This window comes from Patagioenas fasciata, chromosome W, assembly GCF_037038585.1.
Source record: "Patagioenas fasciata isolate bPatFas1 chromosome W, bPatFas1.hap1, whole genome shotgun sequence".
NCBI lineage: Eukaryota > Metazoa > Chordata > Aves > Columbiformes > Columbidae > Patagioenas > Patagioenas fasciata.
In genome coordinates, this window is record NC_092559.1 from 56157968 (window position 1) to 56183667 (window position 25700).

At 43.5% G+C, this 25700-nt stretch overlaps 1 pseudogene; it reads right to left on the minus strand.

Annotated features, from left to right (window-relative positions):
* Nucleotides 1-16513: 16513 nt before the first annotated feature.
* LOC139826328 (uncharacterized) overlaps nt 16514-25700 on the minus strand; it is a 73293-nt pseudogene continuing 64106 nt past the window's right edge.

Sequence of the window (25700 nt, forward strand, 5' to 3'; positions counted from 1 at the left end):
ATAATTTCTACACCATCTTGTTAGACACTGTGTGGGATACTAGCACAGCCATTTTCTGACCCATGGTAAATCTCCAGGCCTCCTCAGTACCGCTGCAGCAACTGCCCGCAGGCATCCAGGCCACCCCTTTGCAGTTGTGCCTAACTGTTCAGAGAAATAGGCCACTGCTTGTCGATATGGGCCAAGATCCTGTGCCAGTATACCCAAGGCTATTCCCTGTTTCTCGTGAGAGAATAGGAAAAATGTTTTACTCACATCTGGGAGTCCTAGAGCAGGGGCTGACATCAAAGCCTTTTTGAGTTCTTTAAAGGCTTGTGTGGCTTCCTTATTCCATTGCAGGTGTTTCTGGTCCGTAGGGTCCAGGTCATGCACGTCTCCTTGGTTCTAGTAGCGATTAAAATGTCATCCACATATTGTAGCATCTGTCCCTCATCAGACGGGGCTTCCCAGGATTCAAAATCTTTAGCAAGCTGATTTCCAAATATTGTCAGGCTATTCTTAAATCTTTGTGGCAACACCATCCATGTGAGCTGGGTTTTACATTTATATTTAGGGTTCTCTCATTCGAATGCAAATATTGTCTGGCTAGCTTCATGGAGAGGGAGGCAAAAGAAAGCATCTTTTAAATCTAGAACAATAAACCAAGTCAAATTAGGTGTTAATACTCTCAGAAGGGTGTATGGGTCTGCTACCACTGGGTAGAGGTCCTCAGCTATTTTGTTTATAGCTCATAAGTCCTGAACCACCCAATATGACCCATCTGGCTTGCGGACAGGCAACATAGGGGTGTTATAACTGGACCCACATTCCTTTAATAACTCTATTTGCAGGAATTTCTCTATTACTGGCTGAATTCCTACTTCTGAACCTGGGTCAAAAGGTGTATATCTAAGGGGAAATCCAGGTGCTCTGTGCGCGTTACACACAACAAAGCAGCCCAGCAGGAACAGGCCAGGTGGCGACTGCCCCCCCCCCCTGCTTCATCCCCCGCGGGCGGCGAGCCCTCAGGAGAGGAGCTCCAGCTCCAGCAGCTGCCGCTCTCCCCTCGCTTTTTCTGCCGCTTTAGCAGGCAGTCAGCTTTTTTACTTTTTTTTTTTTTTTTCTTCTCACCACACCTTATCGAGGGGGAGCTGCCGGGCCTTGAAATTTATGTTCAAACTTCACAGCATAGGCTTGGGCTCCTCTTGCCCTTTTTCTCTCTTCATTTAATTCCTGTGACTATAAACTTTATATGCAATTTCAATTAGCTGAGCAATACTTACATCCCTCAGCTCCTACCTTTTGTATTTTCTTACAGATGTCAATAAACAGCATATTAAGCACCAATCCCTTACATTAATTTTAGATCCAAATCAGTCTATCCACAGAACAACACTAACTGCAATACAGCTAACCCAGAATTTCACATTCAAATCACTTCCCCCACTAATTTACTCTCATGGGTACAGATGCATCCTAAGGGGGAGCAAGGTGGTACTTGAGTAATGGAACTGGTTCTCATTTTGTAATTATCTCCCCAAACAAATTCTTTTGGTACCAAATATAAATATACAAACTAAAATACTGAGCTCAGACGCTCAAACCAAATACTAAGTTCAAATATGTGAGTAGATCACAATTACACTTATTCAAAACAATATCTCCATTTTAGCATTGCACCTTTGGACCGCTTACTGCTCAGCCAGGTGGAGGCACCGCTGGGTCTCCCTGACAAAACAGGTCAGTGCACGCTGGAGCCCCATCGGCACCCGCCCCCCCGCCACCACAGCAAGCTGGACCGGGCAAGGCTTTTATTAGTGTCTCATCTGGGGTGCTACAACTGTTATCCCCAAACCAGGATTCTTTATCTGGTGTGCATACAAAAGAGCCAAATTTAGTACACTGAGATGAGACACAGCCTATCACAGAGTTGCACAAGTCTGGATGCTGGAATAAAGCTAGCATGCTAGAAAGAAAAGTAACGACTATCACACACAAAACCTTACCACCATATTCACACAGTTAGGAGCTAAATTGCTCATCATCACAAAATGTACATTTTGGGTCAATCTGTGATCTTACTATACCATATATCAAGCAAAGACTTATGAAACTGTAATACATTTAAACAGATACCTACAAAGAACAAAAGTTAGTACTAAAAAGCATCTTGCAGACAGTTCTGCAAGTTTCTCTGTGATTAATTTGTTATCAGCTAATTCTCTCTCTGCTTGCTGAAGTTCAAACCATTACTCCTTCACTGCAACTACTAAGATTTTTACCTTTACTCTTTGTTTCTCCTTATCTCTTTGAGTTTTTCTAGTTTCTTTCTTATATCTCCCCAGGATTTTGTTACAAACTGGGGGGTCCACTCCTTGAGTCCATTTATCCTTTGCTTTTTCCTTGGGTGAACTTCTCTTCATCCCAGAATTCTAGCATGATCCCCCCCAAAGGGACTATTGGGGGGTCCAAAATTCTAACATGATTCCCCCCCCAAGGGACTGTCAGGGGGGGTACCTCCGGCAGGTTGCTCCCCTTCAACCTCTTGTGGGTATCGAACCTACGAAACCTGGCTCACAATGTGGGGATCAAACCCACTAGCTTACAACGTGGGGATCGAACCCACGATCCTGACTGCTTTATGATATGGGGCTCAAACCCACGACACAGAGAGAGTTGCCTTACAACGTGGGGCTTGAACCCACAACATAGAGAGAGTTCTTCACTCGCATTGTCCCTTCAGTGGCCAAGCCCCTCGCGGGGTGTTGGAACCGCACTTAGAAGGACTCCGCACTCACTTCGCAACCAGGTTGCGTCTCAGCCAACATCAGTCACACAATCACACTGCCTGACCTGACGGTACTTACAGTCCATTTTTCCCATCAGGACCTACCCGACCCGGTGGTACTTACAGTCCACTTTTCCTGTCGGGACCTTCGTGTACTCTGGATTACGGGTAAACTGCAGTATTCAGGGGGAGTGAGCTCAATACTTTTGCTTATGCTTTAATTTTGAATAACTTTGGTAGCTCTCTGCACACCCAAGTCCAAGGCCACTATTAAAGTGAGGTGCCTCCCTTGAACCTGAGGTAACACAGAGCTATCCAAGGTCATCACGTCGGGGTCACCAATTGAAATAAATAACTTACGCTTTTTCTATGGATAAACAACGTTTAATCCAATTCCTTAATTGTATTCCTTAAACGCGTGTTCATTAAAGCATAAGCAAAACAGCGTTGGGTGTGGGGGGGATTCGCTCCGTCCAACACACACACCTTTTAACAATAAGAAGTATGCTTAAATACAGTAAGGTATTACATATTCATAATAACCCCAGGAACGCCTATACATATTCATAACCTTTCCCTGCTTCTTATTAAAATGAGTCTCAGATAACCATTTTCATAGTCTCCTCCTTGACCCTCCCCTGTTACGCCTGCGCAGTGTCACTTGGTGATTTTGAGGAGGGGTCTTTGAGGGTCTTTGGATGAAGGCTCCTTCAGCTTCGTCACAGTGAACTTTTTACCTTTGGCTCATTATGCTGAATTGACTGGAACCCAAGCTGCCAAGTCGACCGAAATCAGACTGGTGCCCCCTTTTTTGCTGTAAATCTTGGCCATCTTGTCTCCTCAAGGTTACAGCTGGTGCTGTAAAACTTCTTATCTCGGCATTTGATGAGGTTCTGTTTTTTTTCTTAACACAATTGGTTACATACAGCTCTAAACTAGATATTCATTATGTGGCTTAAAGTGTTAGTTCGTTAGTAGGCCCTTATTATGTGGTTGGTTAACCCTTAAAATGTTAGTTCCCTCTATCAATATAACTTCATAAACAAGTTTTATAACTTTTTACGTAGAACTTAACCACCTTCCCTTTTTCCAGGTTCAGAGCCTGTGCCTCATTTGGTTATAGCTGTAAACATTAAGCATCTTAGCATGAATCACAACTGCATTTCTCACAATTCCCCCTTTTTCTTTTTATCCTATTGATTTGTGCATCGTCTTCAAAGTTAACTAATACTTGCCTAGCGGCGGCTAGGTCCAGTTTGGTGTTATCTTTTAAAATCATTAATTTATACCCCATTCCTTTTGTTGCCGTTTCAGGATCTATAGGCATGGCTGAGATTTGCATGCCTTGGACTACTGAATGTATTAACCGAATAAAGCACGGGATCATACATGGCACAAACAGTAAACCCAGAAATGCACATACTATCATGAACCCTATTTTCTTCCACCAGGCTCCCCCAAATAAGTTATCCCACCAACGGCTAGTAACTATAGAATTCCATTTCTGTACTGGTACATGTACAATTCGTTTTATCTCCTCTGCTATTTTCATTATGGCTTCCCCATTGTAATCTATTTCCAAACAACACTCAGAAGTATTCAATTTCCCACAGATGCCCCCTTCTTGAGCTAAAAGATAATCTAAGGCTACTCAATTTTGGTACACTGCAGTTCTGGTCTGAGACAATTGTCTCGCTATGAGATTCAGTGCCTCAGCTGTCCGGTTGCTTATTATTTCAACCACTGCTTGCAACTGAATAATTCAGTTTAGCATATATATTGGGGTACGGTATCCCCAGCTTCCATCTTGGGCCCAGGTGGCTGGATCATAGTATTCAGTTATTCTTTGTGCAAGGCATTCATCATCTTTCCAAGTCTGCGTTCCTTCTATGGGGGTATTTATTAAACTCCTCTTCTCTCTGTTTAAAGTTTCATACAAAAGTTTCCCTAGATGACTCCCCTTTTCCTTTGGTAAAAGGAAGAATGCTGGTTGAATTATCCCTATAGTACAGGACCCTCTCCATCTAGGTATTAACTCATAAGCTCTATTCCCACATATCCAAAATAATCCATCAGGGGCTTTCCATGGTTTGTTTATATTGGTAGAGCCAGGATTCTGCCAATATCTCCTTAAATCCCCAATTTCCTCAAAAGGGTTTGCTTTGCTTCGATTTTTCCAGCCTATTGTTTCATTTTCCAGGCTACAATTTCGAGACCAATATCTATTAGGTGGACCTGGCCACCAAGTGGGAGGAATAAAGGTATTTGATGAATTTGCCCGCAACACTAACTTACAAGGTGTTCATCCAATGTATTCAGTAAAATCTAGTTTACCATCATCCCTTGATATGCATATCTGCCCTATTATTAAGTGGCTTAATACCCATCCTTCTGGTCTTTTTTCTCAAGTTACATGAGTTCTGTTCCATACTAGTAATCCTTCTGGGCTTACACTCTCTCCTCTCCAAGGCCACTGTTCTGCCATTTGAGACCCCCCACATATCCAGCATGAGGTGACATTTAATTCCCGGGCTATCTTTTCCATAAGATCTATAAACAGATTTTTCCCAGCTGTTGGTAATTGTAATCCCTTGTCTTTTTACCTTATTTCTTCATACCAATCACTGCTTTTCTGTACCAATTTCTGTTTTTCTTGCTTTCTTTTTAATTCCTGAGTGGCACTCTTAACTAACTCCTCCTTAGACTGATCTTGCACTCCCCCTCCATCTGAATAGCCCCACATACCAGCTTGTGTAAAACAGATATTCTGTTCTCCCCTAGGGCAGGAGACAGAGCCTACACTGAGTCCACCTTTCCCTAGGTTAGTTGCTACCCATAATTTCTGCCCTTGGATTTCACATTTCTCCAATTTTGTTCTATCATAACATCCAAAATTAATATGTGTGATAATTTAGAACATATTGGGTTAGTGTCCCGTCCCAACAGATGGGATGAGGGATGAGTTAACTCTAGACGCAACACGCGCCCTGACTCAATAGATGAGACCAGGTGTGAGTTAACTTTGGGTTCATTCTGCGCGGTTATGTGAAGTGAATGACAGACAATCACCTCTGGGGTCCAATTCAATTGTGAGTTTTACTAAAAGTACTTGTTGGAATATTGGTTACAGTGAATGGTGACTTGGCAAAAGTATAACAGAACTTATCAACACATTAACAGCGAAAGTCCTACTACGAGCAATATATTGGCAACCATCAGTAGCTATAATATGAAATTTAACCAGAAATCAACAGCAGAGCTTAAAGATGGTGTTATCCTTATATGTTCAAAAGGGAAAGAGAGGAAGAGAGTGGTAGGGAAGGAAGAAAACTAAGGTATTAAGGGAGAAAGAAAGAGAGCAATATATATATACTGAAGGAGAGACAGAGAAGTGGGGGTATAGAAAAAAGGAGAGAAGGAAAGAGCAGAGAGAAAGGAAGAAAGGAGTGAGGGATCCAGTCTCCTACGGCCCCACAGTGTGGATGACAGGACTTGTACGATGATGTGTGGCCTTGGTGTTCCACGGCGAGGATGCTGGGATCAGGAGCACAGCGTCCTCTGATGTCTGGTTCAGAGTGAGGGTCCTCAGGGTGCTGGTATTCTTTTGGTGAGACCGAGCTGGTATTCCCTTGGTGAAGACTGGTAGGCCCTGGTGAAGCTGGTGTTCCCTCCCAGATCATGCTGGTTTTGGTGGGCTTTTTATAGCTCCCAGAGTAGAGGAAAGTCCGGGAGGGGGGAAAGTGGTGATTGCGAAAGAGGGACAAGTCTGGACAAGTCCTGGGCCACGATAAAGGGGTCTCAACTTTTCCCCTTTGTTTGCCAAGCTGGGCATATCAGGAGATGGGGCTATGTGCCCTCCAGCACATCCTCCATCTCCAGCTGTTCAGCCGGCCTGATCTGTGGCTCATTAGCTCGTCCTTGATATGAAGATCCCAGTTCCACCTGCTCTGAATGTGTCTTCTTCTGGCTGAACTAGTCACAATGTTTTCAGCCATGATCCTTATCAATACTCAACAGTTAGTCTTCCTATTCTCACACGCTTGTAGCACTTGGTACAGGGATTAGCCAGGCTAAGTTGGGAACAATAAGTCACCACTCCTAGCAAGAGGATCAGATCTAGGTTTCTACACCCTCTGCCTCTCTGGCCTACCAGGTTGCAGCTGGAAGCCAAGTTAGTCATCTTCTCAGCAGCAAGGGTAGTGTCCCCGCCTTTCCTATTTTTGCCTTTAGCGTGGTGACTTTTTATTGTTTCCCAACTCTTGGCCTTCACTTCCCAGGAACAACAGGAGCAATACGGAATTTGATTTCTCTTTCTACACTCTATTCTTCTCATCACTGGTGGACTCTCTAAATTCCCATTCACCCCTTTAGTAAATACCTCCCACCATTCTTTGCTATTCTTTTTCTATTCTTCCAGTGACGACTAGAATCCTCAACCTAGCTCTGGTTTCCTTATCTTCTATTCTTAGACGTTTATTACACAATCCTGTTGGTAAGTTCCCTTTGTGGATATGCTTATACCACAGTCCATTTACAACCTAAACATCGAATATAAAAAGAGAATTACATATACAACTTGGTTCAACACATTTAACTATTAAACCATCCTCATTTTCATTTATACTGGGCATTCACATTAATAATACTGATAGTAGTTACATCACCGATCCCGTGTCAATTTCAATTTCAATTCCCCCGGTCCTTGAGTTACTTTCCAGGTTCTTTCTTCCGTCAGTGGTCCTTTAACTCGAGAGACGTGTGTCCATTCTTTCTCTACAGTCCGAACAACTGTTTATGTAGTTAACAAAACAAGAAAAGGCCCCTCCCATCGTGGGGTTGGAGTTTCTTCTTTCCAGGTTTTAATTAGCGTTGCTCCCGTATCTACCAAAAATTCTACTTGTTTTGTTATTTTGGGTTTCTTCTTACCAATGCAGTAAGCACCACCCAGGCTGGTCACCTATAAAGACTAAAAGGTGATTGTGAAAAATATAGTTTTCCAGGTTGGTGTGTGGTGGGTTGACCTTGGCTGGCTGCCAGGTGACCACCAAGCTGCTCTATCACTCCCCCTCCATCAACAAGACAGGGAGAAAATAGAACAAAAAACCTTGTGGGTCAAGATACGGATAGGGAGATCACTGAGCAATTACCATCATGGGCAAAACAGACTTGATGTGGGGAAATTAATTTAACTTATTGTCAGTTAAACAGAGAGTAGGATAGTGAGAAATGAGAACAAATCTTACCCCCACTTCTCCCTTCTTCCTGGGCTCAACTTCACTCCTGACTCCTCTACCTCCCCCCTCTCCTCCCTGAGTGGCACAGGGAGATAGGGAATGGAGGTTGCAGTCAGGTCATCGTGTGTTGTCTCTGCCACTCCTTCCTCCTCACACTCTTCCTCTGCTCCGCCATGGGGTTTCTCCCATGGGAGACAATCCTTCACAAACTTCTCCAACATGGGTCCTTTCCACAGGGTGCAGTCCTTCAGGAACAGACTGCTCTAGGGTGGATCCCCCATGGGGCCACAGGTCCTGCCAGAAAACCTGCTCCAGCATGGGCTTCTCTCCACGGACTGCAACTTCCTTCAGGGCACATCCATCTGATCCAGTGTAGAGTCCTCCACGGGCTGCAGGGTGGACAGCTTGCATCTCCATGGTCTTCTCCATGGGCTGCAGGGGAATCTCTGCTCTGGCACCTATAGCACGTCCTCCCCCGCTTCTTCACTGACCTTGGTGCTGCATAGTTGTTTCTCTCACATATTCTCACTCCTCTCTCCCAGCTGCTGTTGCACAGCAGTTTTTGCCCCTTCTTACATATGTTATCACAGAGGTGCTACCAACGTCACCGATTGGCTCAGCTTTGGAGCCAGCTGGAACCGGCTTCGTCTGACATGGGGGCAGCTTCTGGCATCTTCTCACAGAAACCACCACTGCAGCCCCCCTGCTACCAAAACCTTGCTACGTAAAACCCAAAACATAGAGAAATCCACTTAAAAAAAAAAAAGATCCTTTCCTTTGTATATTATTACAAAATTTACAAAGACCTGTTATTCCAGCAATAAGAATAAAAGTACATCTACAAGATATTATTTATTTTGTAAGAGTAGCAACTACGTTGCTACTAAAAATGTATTTAATCTGCACTTTCCTGAAATTATAGTGGCTTTTTCTTATTACCCAAGCCCACGAGCTTCCACACCCAAGTTTATCTTTGTCATTAGTTAATTTTACTAACTTCAGTGGGTTTACTTCGGTACATTAGGTTCACCTCATATGTAAGTATGGCCATGATCAAGACATTGTGTGACACATTACCAGGAAAGATATCATGTAGATAACTTTTGATTTCGTATTTTTTCCATTGTTAAAAGAGCTAACAAAAAATAGCATGTTGACACTTGCATGTCTCTCAAGAGTTCTCAGAAGGCATCTAAACATTCAGGTTCTCAAAACTTTGTTTTACCCAAAAATATTAAGTGAATTTCTTCTGAGGCCACTAAAACAAACTAATACTCCCACTTTCACAACTTTCTGGCCAACATCCTTTTATCTACTGAAATGAAGTTTCATATGTTGCCTACTAAAGGCAAAAATTACTTATGGTTACAACACTAGTATCAGTGAAATTATGCTGGATTTGTGCCAGTGTCAATGAAAGCAGTATCAGGCTCGAATCTTCCAATTAACAAGATTCTTACACATTTACACCCTTCTGTTTTTCTGTTTAAGAAACTGCAGCTTCAATAGCAATCTCTTATGACTTTGATTTCTGTATTATCATGTTTCAGTATTATATATGTAATTTCAAATAATCTTGTCATTTACTGTCTGTGGGAATATAACAGAAGATTGGTGAGAAGAATTGTAAATATACTCCAGCAACTGCAGCTGGGGTGTAGAAAAATGCATATATCACACTAATTGTTTTTTGGGCTTGTGTGCTTGACAAGTAGAACCTCTGTGTTTAGATAACATAGGCCTGTGAGAAACTCAAAGGCACCTTATTGAATATGCTTGAGATTCTTGCTTTGCTATGAGGAAGATCAAAGCACAGCAGAAAACTACGCCTGCTTGGATCCTTGAAATGCAGGCAAAACCAGCAGGCTCATTGATCTTCCATTATAGCAAGGACTGAGCTCTGCAGTGCCTGCATTCCCACTTGTGTGCCTCTGACTGGATGCTTAGGATCTTTTTTGGAGATCCCCCAGTTAGCAAGGTAACGAAAATAAATGTACTCTTTGCATTTCATCCGTGGTTTGTGGTTGTTCCTGCGAACTGCCTGTGTTGGCTCACACATTGTCTCTGTGGGCTTCTTTTTAGTGCTGTTTGCTTTTCCTCACAGATTTTCAAGTAAAATGATTTTAGCACAATCTTGTTGCTTTTGTAGAAGTGATATTCTGAAATACAGAAATGCAGTGTAAATATTTACAAGATTGCCTTTATGAGGCAGTCTTTTCTAAGTGCCTTCAAGGGCAATAGCATGTGTATAGGTGTGTGGGACAGCTATGTTAAGAATTCCTTGCAGGAGAAGGTAATGTAACTGCAGCCCTCCTTCATGATATTTGTTTTAGGGAGAGCAGTTTTAAATTCAACAAGGATTCCACAGAAAGAGAGTTTCTTGTAAGATCAGCTAAACTGTTGCATCTCTTTTGAGCGGCGGAGGAACATGCAGGTCGACCCAATATGAGTGATAAAGCATAGTTTGATTTATTAGCCCGAACAGCATATGCTTATACAGTTCACGATAATTATGCATACCTGTCACCTACTAATTGGCTTAAGCTCTAATAGTCACATTTGCATGGTCCTCCTACTTGCAGTTGCTAGCTATGCTTATTCTACATTCTTGTGCTCTTGAAAGATGTTTGTGAGACTCTGCCAAGGTCGCAGTGACCTTGCTGATTTTACTGAAACAGTCAGCGGTTCCCACCGCGGCCTAACCTTACTACTTATGCTAAAGTCTTCAGAACAGGCTCTGCTCGTACAACTGCTCTGCAGACCCATGTCCCTTATTTTTAAACCATTCCTCAACAATTCCCCCTTTTTCTTTTTGTACGAGTAGAGCCTGATTTGCTATTCATTCAAACATTCTTTTAAAGCAAGAGAGAGCGCAGCTTAAACACAATAACCCTATAGCTACTATAACTAAGATAAGCAACACACTTTGTAAAAAGCTCTTAAACCACCCTTCTAACCCTAGCCAATTTGTTAACCCTTCCAAACCGAAAAGCCCTATATCTTCTTTAATCTTCTGGGTGTGGTCCGTAAGTTGTTGAATTTCCTTATGGATTGATTTTGATTTATCTTCTAGGTCCATACAACAGAGACCATCAAACTCCTCACACCCATGCCTGTGGACTAAGAGGAAAAAATCAATGGCCATTCGATTTTGCAGCACAGCATGCTGCACTGTGGTTGTGCTGTCTACTAAATCTGATAACACCCTGCTGGTGAGATTGGCCTGTTTTACAGCCCAACAAGAAAGTGTTTCTAGATTTCGATGGGCTCGAGCTGCAGCAACACCTGAGACAAAAAGGGATGAAAAAATTACTTCCAATTTATTCCAAAGTTGAACTTTGTCATCACAGCTGTTGGCAAGGGTTTGAGTTAAATCTCTCTTCCATCTCACTGGGTTTGATTTGTTTGGATGATGATGTGGCAAAGCAAGGCTAAGTTGGCCAATCGTACAAGGCCCCCCTATTGCTTTGGCCGGGATACCATTCCAGGCACGATTGCCACAAATAAGAAACCACCCTGCAGGTAAGCGTTTAGGGAAATGGGAGACACCGACTGGATGAGTTCTATTGTGCAGAATCTCCCGACACCACTGGCTTTCCCATTGCATCTCATTACCTATCGGGGATACTGGAGTTGACATGAGATTGCAGTGCCAATTTGCACCTACTGTACATTTGGTTTTTGAGCTGTTAAGCTAAATGCAGTAAGAGGCGTTTAAAGAATCTACTAATTCCATTTCCTGCGGTTCAGGACCCTCAGGGAGCTTTTCCCAGCCTGAAGGTTGACTGAGAAAGTCTCTGAACTCAGACTTTCCCAGGCTGGGACGGTTCCATTTTTGCTGATGCTCAGAGAGTGATTGTTTAAACTGACCGTATGAACTGTCATTTAGTGGTACACCGACTAAGCAGGTAACAAAAGGTGTGCTCGGCGTCGCCAAGCTTGCACAGAAGGTAGTGGTATTTGCAGCTCTCCCAAGAGTTACCCATACATTTTCCCGAGGGTCAAAAAGCGATCTTGATATAAAACCTCTAGCTACACAAATACATATGGCTACAATAACAACTCGGCAACCCATTGTCCACTTATCTCTCAGCAGCTGCTAAAAATGTCTCATTTAAGCCCTTTTATGTCCAGACACAGTTGAAGAAGAGTTGTCTACAGCTGCTTTGGTCCATCGAGCGGGAATCCACTGTGATCCTAAGCCCTCCGACCACATATGGCTCCTTATGTGGATGACTGCATATGGATGCCGTCTCTGTCGGAGTGCAGATTGTAGTTGACGAAAGAGTTCGTAAAGCCGAGGATTCCTAACTTCCTTGAGTCTGTCATCTTCTATTCTTTGCAGAATTCCAGCGACGTAAAGTGAATCAGTTACAACATTGAGGTCCTGATCATGCCACCGAAGGACAGCCCATACCACCGCAGCTAGTTCCAACGTTTGCAGCGAGTCTCCCGGCACAGCTGAAAGGATGTGGTGGTGCCACACCCCCCCGCTTAGCCAGGTGACAGCTGCACGTCGCGACTTTCTTCCCGGATCCGTGAATGCCGTGATCGCATTAGGTAGGGGCATTTCACTTCTTTTGGACGGCATGATCCAACTATTTTGGCTAATCCACTGAAGTGTTGATGACTTAACAGAATCTACTACAATGTCATTTGCTGTTGATAGCAAGCTGATCTGAAGTTCCTCTGATTGTCAAATACACCATTCTAACATTTCTCTTTTTATGGGCAACCTAATAATTCCCGGTTCAGATCCTGTAATTTGTAAAATGCATGTTCTGCCTTTCCTGACCAATTCAGCTAAATTTTCAATCTTTTGTTGTAGCGTTTTCTGTGGTTGCAGCTTTGTATACAACCATTCTAAAACTTGAACCTTTTCCCCCTTTTTCTTTTTGCACTGTGTCAGCACACCTATGAGTTGAAATGGTCCATTGAGAATGGTCAGATCTACAGGAATATCTGGGTCATGTCAATTAACCCAGCGTTGAGTGATTTGTTCTGTAATGCATTGAAGGGTCTCTCTTTGTTGTGAGGACAGATATACAGGTTTAGCTGGATCAACCCCCTGCAACAGAGGCCGTAAAACATCAAGGTCGTCGGTAGAAATTCCTACTACTGGCCTTAGCCATTGCAGGTCGCCCATCAGTTTTTGGGCATCATGTAGCGTACGGATGTCAGTCTTTATTTCCAGTTTCTGAGGCTGAATTTGTGAATCTGATATTTGCCAGCCTAGATACTTCCATGGGGCTGTTGTTTGAATCTTTTCCGGAGCAATTACCAGTCCCTCCTGTTCTAAAGCCTGCGATAAAAAGTACCGTTGTTGTTCAGTAAAGGGGCCTTCTTGAGCTACTAGTATATCGTCCATATAATGGTACATCACTGCTTTGGGCCATGCAGCCCGGACTGGACGCAATGCATTATCTACAAAAAGTTGACATAACGTAGGACTATTTTTCATTCCTTGTGGGAGCACTGTCCATTCAAATCGTTGAGCGGGCGACTCCTTGTTAATTGACGGCAGAGTGAATGCAAATCGCTGAGTATCATCTGGGTGTAGGCGTATAGTAAAGAAACAGTCCTTTAAATCAACTATTAATAAGTGCCAGTGTTCAGGTATCATCGCAGGATTGGGCAAACCTGGTTGCAGAGCTCCCATTGCTTGCATCTGCACATTCACGGCTCGCAGATCATGTAGAAGTTGAGATTTTCCTGATTTCTTCTTAATTACAAATATGGGAGTATTCCATGGGCTTGTAGACAACTTAAGATGGCCTTGTAATAGTTGTTCTTCTACTAGTTGATGTGCTGCTTCAAGTCTTTCCTTTTTTAATGGCCACTGCTCGATCCAGACCGGGGAATCAGCTAACCAGTGCAGTGGGATCGGGAAAGTCCATGTTGCAGTGACCGTTACTAAAACGGCCTTTTAGTGGTGAGAATAACTCCTAATTGGTCCAGGACATCACGACCAATTAGTCCATTAACTCCATGAGGCAAGGTCATAACAGTAATATGAGTTGATACTGTCCTTCTGTCTATGACAACAGAAATACGATCCCTGCTGCGCAAAATGGAGGAGGAGCCCCCTACTCTTTCTACACCTCTGGCCATAGGCAACAATGACCAATGACGAGGCCACCGCTCTTCTACTACAATGGTAAGGTCAGCTCCTGTATCCGGGAGTGCCTCCAAGATGATCTGCTCTCCTCCATTGCACAGTGTAATCAAGGTTACTGGTCGGTGACTCATAGTCATTGTTAACATGGCTAGGCCTCCTGTTGATCCAAATCCAGCTGTTCCCCTTTCCTTTGGAGACAACGCTTCCATGCTTTCTGTCAGTTGTGGAATCGGGACCAACTGTGCAATTTTACTTCCGGATGGAATATGAATAGGGGGAAATGATGTCTGTACTACTATAGATATTGTCCCTTTAAAGTCCGCATCAATAACTCCAGGCAAAACAAAGAGTCCTTTTATTCCACTTGACGAACATCCAAGTAGCAATGCACCTTGCGGTTTACCATTGATCATTATAGGTCCGAATGTGGTCGTGTTGATTTTTTGTGGTCGTTGATCTATTAATGTGCAATCTACTGCTGTTGCCAAGTCGAGGCCGAGGCTCCCTCTTGTGGCTGGACGCAAGGAGTGGGCAGGAACGGGTTGGAGCTGGGGCTCGACGCTAGATGGTGCTGTTGTTGCGCTGGCGCTGGCATTCCGCTCAGTTGAACCAGAGCCGCAACTGTTGTCGCGCGGCGACCCTGCGCACTCGGATACCCATTTCCCGTTTGCTGGCAGGCTGCAGTACTATGATTGCTCACATTGCAATTTTCACACCAAACTCAGGCGTGGCAGTGTCTTCTGTAGTGTCCCTCGTGTCCGCAGTGGTAGCACCTAATTCCTCTCTGCATCGGGGGTCGGGGCTGCCTACCGGGCTGACGCAAGGGTGCCAAGGCTGCGAAGGCTTGCTGTTGTACTTGTATAAGATCTTTTCCTAACTCTCGCACTGCTTCTACTAACATAGTCTGGGGTCCTACCGGCACTCTGCTCATGCGTTCTAACATCTGTTCTATGGTAGCGTCTCCTGGCAGCGTTAATATAATGGATTTTGTGGAAGGATTAGTATTTTCTAAAACACACTGCCTCGACAAGGCTGGCTTCATCCAGTCTTGTACATCAGACTGATCTATGGCTGCAGTTACTCTGTCTATGAACTGTGCAAAAGTCTCATCTCTGCCTTGCTTTGTTGCCATATATGATGGTGAGGGAGGGCTTGTTTTGGCTGCTGCGATTGCTAGCCGCGCTGTTCGCATTGCCTCCAAACAAATATCTGGTCCCAACTGAATTTGTGCATCTATGGTAGCATATCTACCCATCCCCATTAATTGCTCAACTGTAACCCCTGAAAGGGGATCACCTCGCTGTGGAGGCTGGTGACAAGATACTTCACAATAACGCTGCCAACTTGCCTGCCACAATAAAAGCTGCGACTGAGTCATAATCATTCTAACAATTCCTATAATATCTTCCTGACACAAAACAGTTCTTCCCCATATATAATTCAGCAATTGCTTTGTAGGCTCACCATGTAATCCGGACTCATTCACAGTACTCCTTAATTGTGATAACAACTTCCAGTCTAATGTGTTATGCATGCCATATATCTCTCTATCATTCCCTACCTCATACCTTACCGGGAATGCAAGACTTTCAGAAATGCTGCTAGCAATGTCAAATTGTCTTTCTTCCGCTGCTTGCCTCATAATATTTTTCCAATTCACAGGAGTCATTATAGGATGACCCGTGTGAACTGAAGCTACATCTTTATTAATGTTTTCTTTCACTTTATTTGAGGAACACTCAATTCCCTCCTCCTTTGCCTCAGGAAATGGGGGGGCAGAGGGTTCTGCAGGGCAGTCACTAGATCGCGGGGGGACTGATGGGGGAGATTCTGTATTCGACCCCTTTAGGCCATGACTCACTGGGATGGAACACCCAGTAGCAGGCACAGGAATATGATCGTCTCCAATAGACAAACAGCCTGCTGTGGGCACATCACCCCCTAAGCGTTCAGTGGCTACTGCTGCCAAATTCTTCTCTAACTGATATCTTTTAATAATATTAACTACTTCGCGCCACGGTTTAATAAGTTTTTTTGCGGTTTTATCATCGTCTATTACCATATCCCATAAAATATCACCTAATTTTTACCACTCGCTGACCTCAAAAAGGGAATCAGGATTTTCAAAACACCCTTTCACTTTTCCTAACGAAATCAACCCCACTAATTGTTTGATACAATCTACACCTCGCTTTTCTAAAAAGCGTTGTAATAAATTTAGGGCTACCTCAAAATCCATGTTGCCGACCGGCGCTTCAACCTTTCCCGTTATCCTTGTTATCCTTGTCATCCTTATTGTCCTTATTATCCTTATCGTCCTTATTATCCTTGTTATCCTCATTATCCTCGTTATCCTTGTTATCCTTGTTATCCTTGTTATCCTTAGTATCCTCGTTAACCTTGTGGCAGCCTTTCCAGTAACCCCTGCAGACGGCAGACCCCTCTTGGACGGTTTGGGCTTTCGGAACGATACGCTGCGTCAAACAGCGTTCAGTCGATCTTTGCCCCCCGGTTCACTGCTAACTGGTGCTTTTCTGCATCCACCGCTCCAACTGGAAACTTCAGCTCCCCATTCAGGCACCACTTTTGAGCGTCGGAGGAGCACGCAGGTCGATCCAATATGAGTGATAAAACATAGTTTGATTTATTAGCCCGAAGAGCATATACTTATACAGTTCACGATAATTATGCATACCTGTCACCTACTAATTGGCTTAAGCTCTAATAGTCACATTTGCATGGTCCTCCTACTTGCAGTTGCTAGCTATGCTTATTCTACATTCTTGTGCTCTTGAAAGATGTTTGTGAGACTCTGCCAAGGTCGCAGTGACCTTGCTGATTTTACTGAAACAGTCAGCGGTTCCCACCGCGACCTAACCTTACTACTTATGCTAAAGTCTTCAGAACAGGCTCTGCTCGTACAACTGCTCTGCAGACCCATGTCCCTTATTTTTAAACCATTCCTCAACACATCTCTGCCCCTGACACACCATTTCTTTTCATTTTACAGGCAAAGCTGTCTGTCAAGCAGATTGCTTGGCACTGCAGGTAACATTAATACCCATGTGTTTTCTCTTTCCTCTGTTAAGGCCTACAAGTTGGCTTCCATTATACAAGCTTTCATGAGGCTTTATTTACATTACTATATTTGGATGAAGGAACGCTACCAAAAGCTTGCCATGCAAACCCAATAGAGGCCAGCAGGCTGGGGGTGAGCAAGAGGTTGAGAGGGGACATAGCCAGGACAGCTGACCCAAACTGATTGAAGAGATATTCCATACCATATGATGTTGTGCTCAGCAGTAAAAGCTAAGGAGGAGGAGGAGAGGGGGCATTCATTATTAAGGCATTTGTCTTCTGAAGCTACCACTATGCGTACTGAGGCCCTACTACTTCCCGTTAAATGTCTGGACATTGCCTGCTGATGGGAAATAGAGAATAAATCTTTTTGCTTTGCTTTGCTTTCATGTGTGCGAGGGCGAAAAATCATGGACTCCACACAATCCAACGTTGCCCTGCATTATAAGAATGATCTCGAGGAATATCTCGACCCTGATGCACAGGGGCAGCACCCAAATTATCATTACTATCACTGCTATACAATTCCCTTGTGTTTCCCTGTGGATCAGTAAGTCGATGCATATTTGTAAACTGATCTGCTGACCCAGTCTCCAGCCCTTTTCCATATCGCGCTCTCAAATATTCATCTGCTTCTCTTACAGACCACATCCCATCTTCAACACATTGTCTAGCCCATTTTTGTATTCGCTCTCTTTTAATACGCAGTTCCTCAGGAGTGAGGTCTAATTCCGCCCCCTCCCTTTCCTGTTTTCCCCGTTTTTCACATTCCCTGCCAATTGCCTCCAGCCCATCCTTAATTGCATCTGACGCCTTTTTATATGCTATTAACTGCGAAGTTTTACTGTTACCGCCACCTAGTCATTTCATAGCTTTTAGAACTTCTTGCATCTGGCTCTCCTGCCGTCTCAGTAAGTCCTTCAGGCTCTGCACGTGGCTCTCCTCCTGGAAGTCAGGGTGATTCTGCGGTGCTCCATCCTGGTGTTCCATCGGGTCCTCTGGCAAAGGCACGTCAGCTGGATTAACTTGTCCTGGCTTGTTGAAACTTGCTGATTGCTGCCATTCGTTGTCAGAACCAGGCAATGGCTCAAAGGGTGCAGAGGGTATAATTTGCTCTCCGCCCCAAAACTCCAGATCTGATGCGGGACATACCAGTGGTGTTGATTTTTCAGAGTTCTTGGAGGGGGGGCAGCTCGCGGCGGGCGGCTCCGAGGGGACGGCACACAGCTCCGGCTCCTCTGAGACTTCCTGCATCAGCTGCCTGACCTCCTGGCAGGGTCCGATGAGGTCGCAAGCCTCGCGACTCCCCCGTGTGACCGCTTCCCATAGTTCGGTCCCTATGTCCTCTCATGTACCGGGAAAAAAAAAATTTGTCCGTCGATCGAACACACCCCTTACACTGGGCAAATAGTAAAAGGCGCTCCACCGCGTCTTTTTCCAAAAATCTTCCTGTTCTTGCAGCCAACTGCAGAATACTTTTCACTATTATTTTTTCTTCCATGGATGCCGTGTTTCCCATGCCACCTGCTTCCCCGTAGGCCTACTTTCCGCTATTCTTCGAGCGCTGGGCTGGTGTCGCCCACCAGGTGGCGTTCCTCGCGTCTTCACTTCCGGCGATCTTGCTTCAATACGAAGTATCACGTCGGGGTCACCAAAATGTTGCTTTTTCCATGTGAGACACGGAACCTGACACACCAATGTGATGTTCACAGAGTTCGCTTTATTGTCGGACCGGGCTAGCTATATAGCAAAGCTGCCCTGTCCACGCGCCTTACAACAATGTGATTGGTTGTAACTTGTGTTATACAATAACATGATAGGCTGCATGTACTGTCCATGCGCTCTGCACGCATGTGTTCAGCGATTGCTCACTCATTATTACCTTCTAATGGTGCTCCTTTAATTTCTTTTGTCTCTGGCTTCACCTCTCAGCCAGGCTGGCGACAACCCCATCCCCCCGGGGCAGGGGGGGGCTCTGCCACTACATATATGCACTTATTTCCTGATCACGTGTCCACGCTTCAAGCATGCATTAGCTGATTGGATATTGTCCATGTTCACGAGCTGTCCACGCGCCCGAGTCTCACTGCTAATAGGTCTATTGATTTACGTCGTGTTTTCAGCTTTCCAAGGTGGCCTTGAAATTCCTTTGGGCCTGACTAGTTTAATAACAAATCTCCATCTAATAGAAACCCATCCACACATTAACTTCAAGAAAATCCCTCAAATCTCCCACACACGTGTAGCCTTTGCTTTTCTTTATTAAACTGCCTTTATCTCAACCCATGAGTTTTTTATCTTATTTTCTTCCCCTGTCCCCCTGATGAGAGGGAATGAGAGAACAGCTTGGTGGGCACCTGGTAGCCAGCCAAGGTCAACCCACCACATGGTGGTTGACCCCAACCAGTAGCCAAGTACCCAAGTGTAAGGTGAAAATAATCCCAGAAGCAACTTAAGCCCCACAGAGCGAAAGACCTCTGGGTGAGCTCTTTGTTTGTTCTGCCACTAGTCTGCATGTGGCTTTTAACCAAATAGTTCATATGGAGTTCAAAACCAACTGCATCTTATGCTGTCTTTTCCTCAGGCAGTATTTAGGGAAGAAAAGCAGAAATGGTGATAATGTGGGAAGATAGAGGAAGCAGGAATACATAGGAATGTACAGCACAAATACATAAAAAAACTTCTTATTGAATTGCTTGGCTGATTTTAATCTTTCTGCAGACTCAACTTGTTAGCAATCAGGACACATAACCACGGGCGTAGTTATATGCGGTGCTTTATTTCAGCGCTGGGAAACCAGGGGTTCGCACCCAAAGCTGGCTTCAGCGGCCAGTTTAAGTTGCACAGTATTTATACAATCCATTCACATACATATTCATATATTCATTTAGGATCATTAGAATATGTAATAGTTACTCAACATTTATTGCAACATCGATTGCAACACCTTGGAATTACTTCGATCATGCGCAGTGTCCCCTGGTGGTCTTTCAGGGGGTCTTCAGGATGAAGTAAGTAGTCTTCATCGCTTCTGTCCTTTTCACCTTTGGGTACTGCACATGCGCACTACTCTATAATTGCATAACTGCTGACTAGCTTAATTTCCAGAGATACTGTGTATATTTCTTCTCATTCTAGGCATATTTGGGCTAAGATAAATGCTAGGTTGATAAGATAAGAATATACTCAAATCCCTTATTAGGTAAAACACAATATGCAAAGGATAAATCAGTTTTGCATTGCATAGATCAGTTTTGCACCTGTTCCAGAAGGGAACATCTTGTAAAATTTATTCTGTTGCTAACAAACTGAGACCTTGCTTCTCTGATGCCGAGGTAACATTCTTAAATATGCCATATTTTCTTTTACTGGTTTTGTCTGGAATAGAGTTAATTTTCTTCATAGTCGACTGTATGGTGCTGTGCTTTGTATTTGTGATAAAAACAGTATTGATAACACAGGGATGTTTTAGTTATATCTGGTGATTGTGGGTTCCTTACCTGGTGTGCAAGCAGCCAAATATACACACAGAGTCAAGATATCGTTTTATTACGAGATTGCGCAGTATCAGGTGCTAGGTGGTAAAACCCCAAAGCTAGCACCCTTGAAGCAAGCTGCATAACATATTTATACATTTCAACTTTTAGCCACTCCTAACATCTCATACATATTTATGTCTACTCAAAGTTCATGGGTCTAAACTTTGCTCACTTCGGTTGAAAGGTACAGTCTGCTTGTATTCTTCTACGCATGCTCAGTGAGTAGTGGGCTTTTCTGAGTAGGGGGCATTTTTGGAGTTGGAGGTCGTGATCTCTGTCCCGTCCCGACAGATGGGATGAGGGATGAGTTAACTCTAGATGCGACACGCGTCCTGACTCAACAGATGAGACCAGGTGTGAGTTAACTCTGGGTTCATTCTGCGCGGTTATGTGAAGTGAATGACAGACAATCACCTCCGGGGTCCAATTCTGTTGTGAGTTTTACTTGTTGGAATATTGGTTACAGTGAATGGTGACTTGGCAAAAGTATAACAGAACTTATCAACACATTAACAGCGAAAGTCCTACTACAAGCGGTGTATTGGCAACCACCAGTAGTTATAATATGAAATTTAACCAGAAATCAACAGCAATGCTTAAAGATGGTGTTATCCTTATATGTTCAAAACAGAAAGAGAGTGGTAGAGAGGGAAGGAAAACTAAGGTATAAGGGAGAGAGAAAGAGATATATATGTATGTAGAAGGAGAGACAAAGAAATGAGGGTATAGAAAAAAGGAGAGAAGGAAAGAGCAGAGAGAAAGGAAGAAAGAAAAGAGTGAGGGATCAAGTCTCTTATAGCCCCGCAGTGTGGATGACAGGACTTGTACGATGATGTGTAGCCTCGGTGTTCCATGGCGAGGATGCTGAGGTCAGGAGCACAGCGTCCTCCGATGTCTGGTTCAGAGTCAGGGTCCTCAGGGTGATGGATTCCCATGGTGAGGCCAAGCTGGTATTTCCTTGATGAGACTGGACAGGCCCTTAGATGAGACTGGTATTCCCCCGATGAGGCTGGACAGGTCCTTAGATGAGACTGGTATTCTCCTAGTGAGGCCGAGCTGGTATTCCCTTGGTGAAGACTGGTAGGCCCTGGTGAAACTGGTGTTCCCCACCTAACCGTGCTGTTTTAGCTGGGCTTTTTATATCTCCCAGAGTAGAAGGAAGTCTGTGGGGGGGAAAGTGGTGACTGTGAAAGAGGGACAAGTCTGGACAAGTCCTGGACCACACTGAGGGTCTCTACCTTGCACCTTTGTGTCATGCAGAAATCCAGGGGGAAGTGGTGACTGCAAAAGATGAACAAGTTTCGACGAGCCCCGGGCCACGATAAAGGGGTCTCAACTTTTCCCCTTTGTTTGCCAAGCTGAGCATATCAGGAGATGGGGCTATGTGCCCTCCAGCACATCCTCCATCTCCGGTCCGTCAGCTGGCCTAATCTGTGGCTCGTCAGCTCGTCGTTGATATGAAGATCCCAGTTCCCCCTGCTCTGAATGTGTCTTCTTCTGGCTGAACTAGTCACAATGTTTTCAGCCATGTTCCTTATCAATGCTCAACACCACCTCGTGGCGGAAAACATTGTCCATTGCCCCCCCAGGGCAGAGATTTTGTCCGACAGATAAAGAACAGATGCAAGGGCAAAAACTCATGGACTCCACACAATCCAGTATGAATTCAAGTGAAGCCATTTATTACAGAGACAAGCCTCCTTATATATGCAGTTATTTCCTGATCACGTGTCCACGCTCCAAGCATGCATTAGCTGATTGGATATTGTCCATGGTCACGAACTGTCCACGCGCCCGAGTCTCACTGCTAACAGGAGATGTTAATTTACATGTTGTTGAGGCCCTGTTATTATAGAATTGCCTCACTCCTATAGCAGGTGCTGTTTTTCAGCCTTCGTGCTGGCCTTGAGATTCCTTTGGCTAGTTCAGAAATAAGTCTCCATTTAATAGAAACCCATCTACACAACAGCCTCAAGACAATCCCTCAAATCTCCCACAATTCCCCCTTTTTGTTTCTGAACCAGCCAGGCCTTGTTTACAACGCACTGAATCATCTTTGAAATAGACTTCAGCATACAACATATGATTAACAACAATGATTACAGTTACATATAATGTAGCTAAGCCTTACATAAGAAGATCAAACAACTACCCACCTATTTCCAAGCTTTTAAACCGTTTGTTAAACCTTAATTCTACTATGACAATCTTATTAACATGCTGTTTTAGTTTGTCTAAAATACTATGAATAGATCCAGAATGATTAAACAAGTTAATACAACATCTTTCTCTTAAGTTCATCACAACCATGTCCTTACGATAACAACAAAAATCTAGAGCAACACGATTTTGAAGTGTAACATGCCTAATACCATCAACATCTACTATTAATTGAGTTAGTATCTCAGAAGTTAGATTAGTCTGTTTAAAAGACCAATAGCTTAGCTTTGATATGTCTTCTAAAGCTTTACCAGTTGCTAGACTAGGGAGAAGGAGTGCAGTAGATACTACGGTAGGAATGTCTCATAATTTTACCTCATTTTTGCATTGACTATCTAAGTGTAATATCACCCTTTTGACTCTCCTGCTGTTTGCTCAAATTGCCATTCTCCACAGAAGGTACACCACCTGCTTGCTGATAGGCTTCTAGACCACCAGGTCTGTGAGCACCCATAACACTGAATAAGGATCCGTGGTTTACATCTGAAACAGTCCTCACAACTTATCTCCCTCCTGTCCGTCTGCATCCGTTGAATCTTTGTTGAATCCACTTCAATCCTCGGCCTGTAATGACACAAGCATAATCTTTTCCCCAGGTTATCAACTGATGTGGCCTTTTCCATTTACCATTAGCTAGTGATTTGACCATAACTAATGTAGGTTCTTTCTGATTTAGCATGTTTTGGGTCATACTTGCAAAGTGTTTCATCACAGGGCAAATTTAGGCTGCACCACTTCGATATAAGTGAATTATCACATACAATGCTTTCGACAGTTGGTTTTGTGGTGTTTTCCCTATTTCTCCCCCCTTTTTGTTTAAAAAACAAAACCAAAACCAAACAGTTCAGAAACAGATACTTGCGTTGGACCTTGACTACGTACTCAGAATCACAAATCAAATTTAGAGGTTCCTCCTTAAAAAGCTCTAAGTAATGTAAAGCTGCACAAAGTTCTGCTAATTGGGTTGAACCTTCAATAATTTTTACACAATGATGCCAATTGTTATCTTCATGCCAGACCACTACAGCTTTATGAGACTTCCCAGAACCATCAACAAAAACTGTGCAAGTATGTAGGATCAGACCAACTACAAGTATGGTCTGTGACCTGATGTTAAAGACTTGCAGGTTCTGCATCAATTTATATTTAGGCATGCCAAAAGCTGTACTGTTACAAAAATCAGCTAGTGCAATTTACAAGTATGTAGATTGCAAATAAAAAATCAAAATTAGATTTCACAAATGATACATGTATGACAAAAGGATCATGGCTTATTAATACTTAAATTAATTCCCTGCATTTCTTGATCAGAGTAACAATCGGTATATCAGTCTGTTAGCATTCTCATCGTACTCTCCCACAATAGCCACAAGTTGTTTCTATGTTGTAGCTATAAAGAGACAAATCTGCAAGTCCAATCGAATACAGTTAGCTTGTAAGGTTGTCATAAATTTATTCCTTAAAGTTCCTAACACCATTTTGGCTGTCATGTTTATTGGATATTGTTTTCCCTTACCGGATCGAAGTCCTGTTTCAGATCTATCAGTGTAGTATTTGCTTTACCAAAACATTGGCTGTTAATACTAGTGGAAATACAGCATTCTAAATTTCCTTGGAGATTTCTCACTTGCACAAGCAGATCTGCACCATCCAAGCAGCTTCTTGTAGGACATGCAACTAAGCAGAATTCTCAGAAAACGTTATTTGAGCTTACAATTTACTTAACGAATCCTGACCCAAGAGAGGTATAGGACTTTCTGGCAACTACAAGAATTCATGTATTAAAACATTATTCCAAATTTGGCATTCTATTGGTCTCAAAAACCAGCCTTTCTTTCTTTCTCTCCCATGACCTCAAAAACTAGCATGGTGAATTTACTAAGAATTCCCTTACAACTAGTTACCACAGAATAAGTCTAATAAAAAAAAAAAAAATTTGGTTTAATTTCCCAGCTTCATTAGAACTATGGACCCACTGGCGATGCCTTTAAATTTGAACCCTCAGACTCCATGCACTATTACAGTTCTCTAGTAGTAACATCACCGGAGCGGGGGGATAAAAGCTCCCTCTCGCCCCCATCTGAGATGGCAAGATCTCCAGCCCAGCATGAAAACAAATCAGTTCGAACTCCACATCAAACCAACCTGGCTCCACTCCACACCGAAATCAGTACCAGTCTGACCCAGAGAAGCACTGAGCACTCTGACCTCCCCAAAGCTGATCAGTGTGAAAAGACTGACTTCAGCAAGGAGGTAAAATGATGAGCTCTCTCCCTAGATGTGTCAAAACCTAGGAAACAAGACAGAAACAAAAAGAAACATCACTAACAACCCCTGATTCAAAGCCGAGAAGCAACGCAGTGCCACAACAAGGATGGCTGACAATACTCCAGAAAAAAAAAGACAGAGCGGGGGGAGTAAAGCCCCCCTTTCTCCACTTAGCAGCAGGCAACTAGGTTTTTCCTTTTTTTTTTTTTTTCTTCTTTCTCTTCTTGTTGCATTTCAGATATAGCCAAGGCCACACAGGTGGCGTAATCGCTGGTACGAAGTGGGAGGCTCTGGCAAACTCCTCGGTTACAATGAGCTGAGTTTTATACACAATTCCAATTAGCTCAACAGTTATTACATTTCTCAGCCCTATTTACCCTTCATAATTTACAGATGTCAAAATACAGTATATTAAACATCAATCCATTATTCCATTTTCTTACATCCAAATCAGTTCATATTCTAGCAACTTTTAA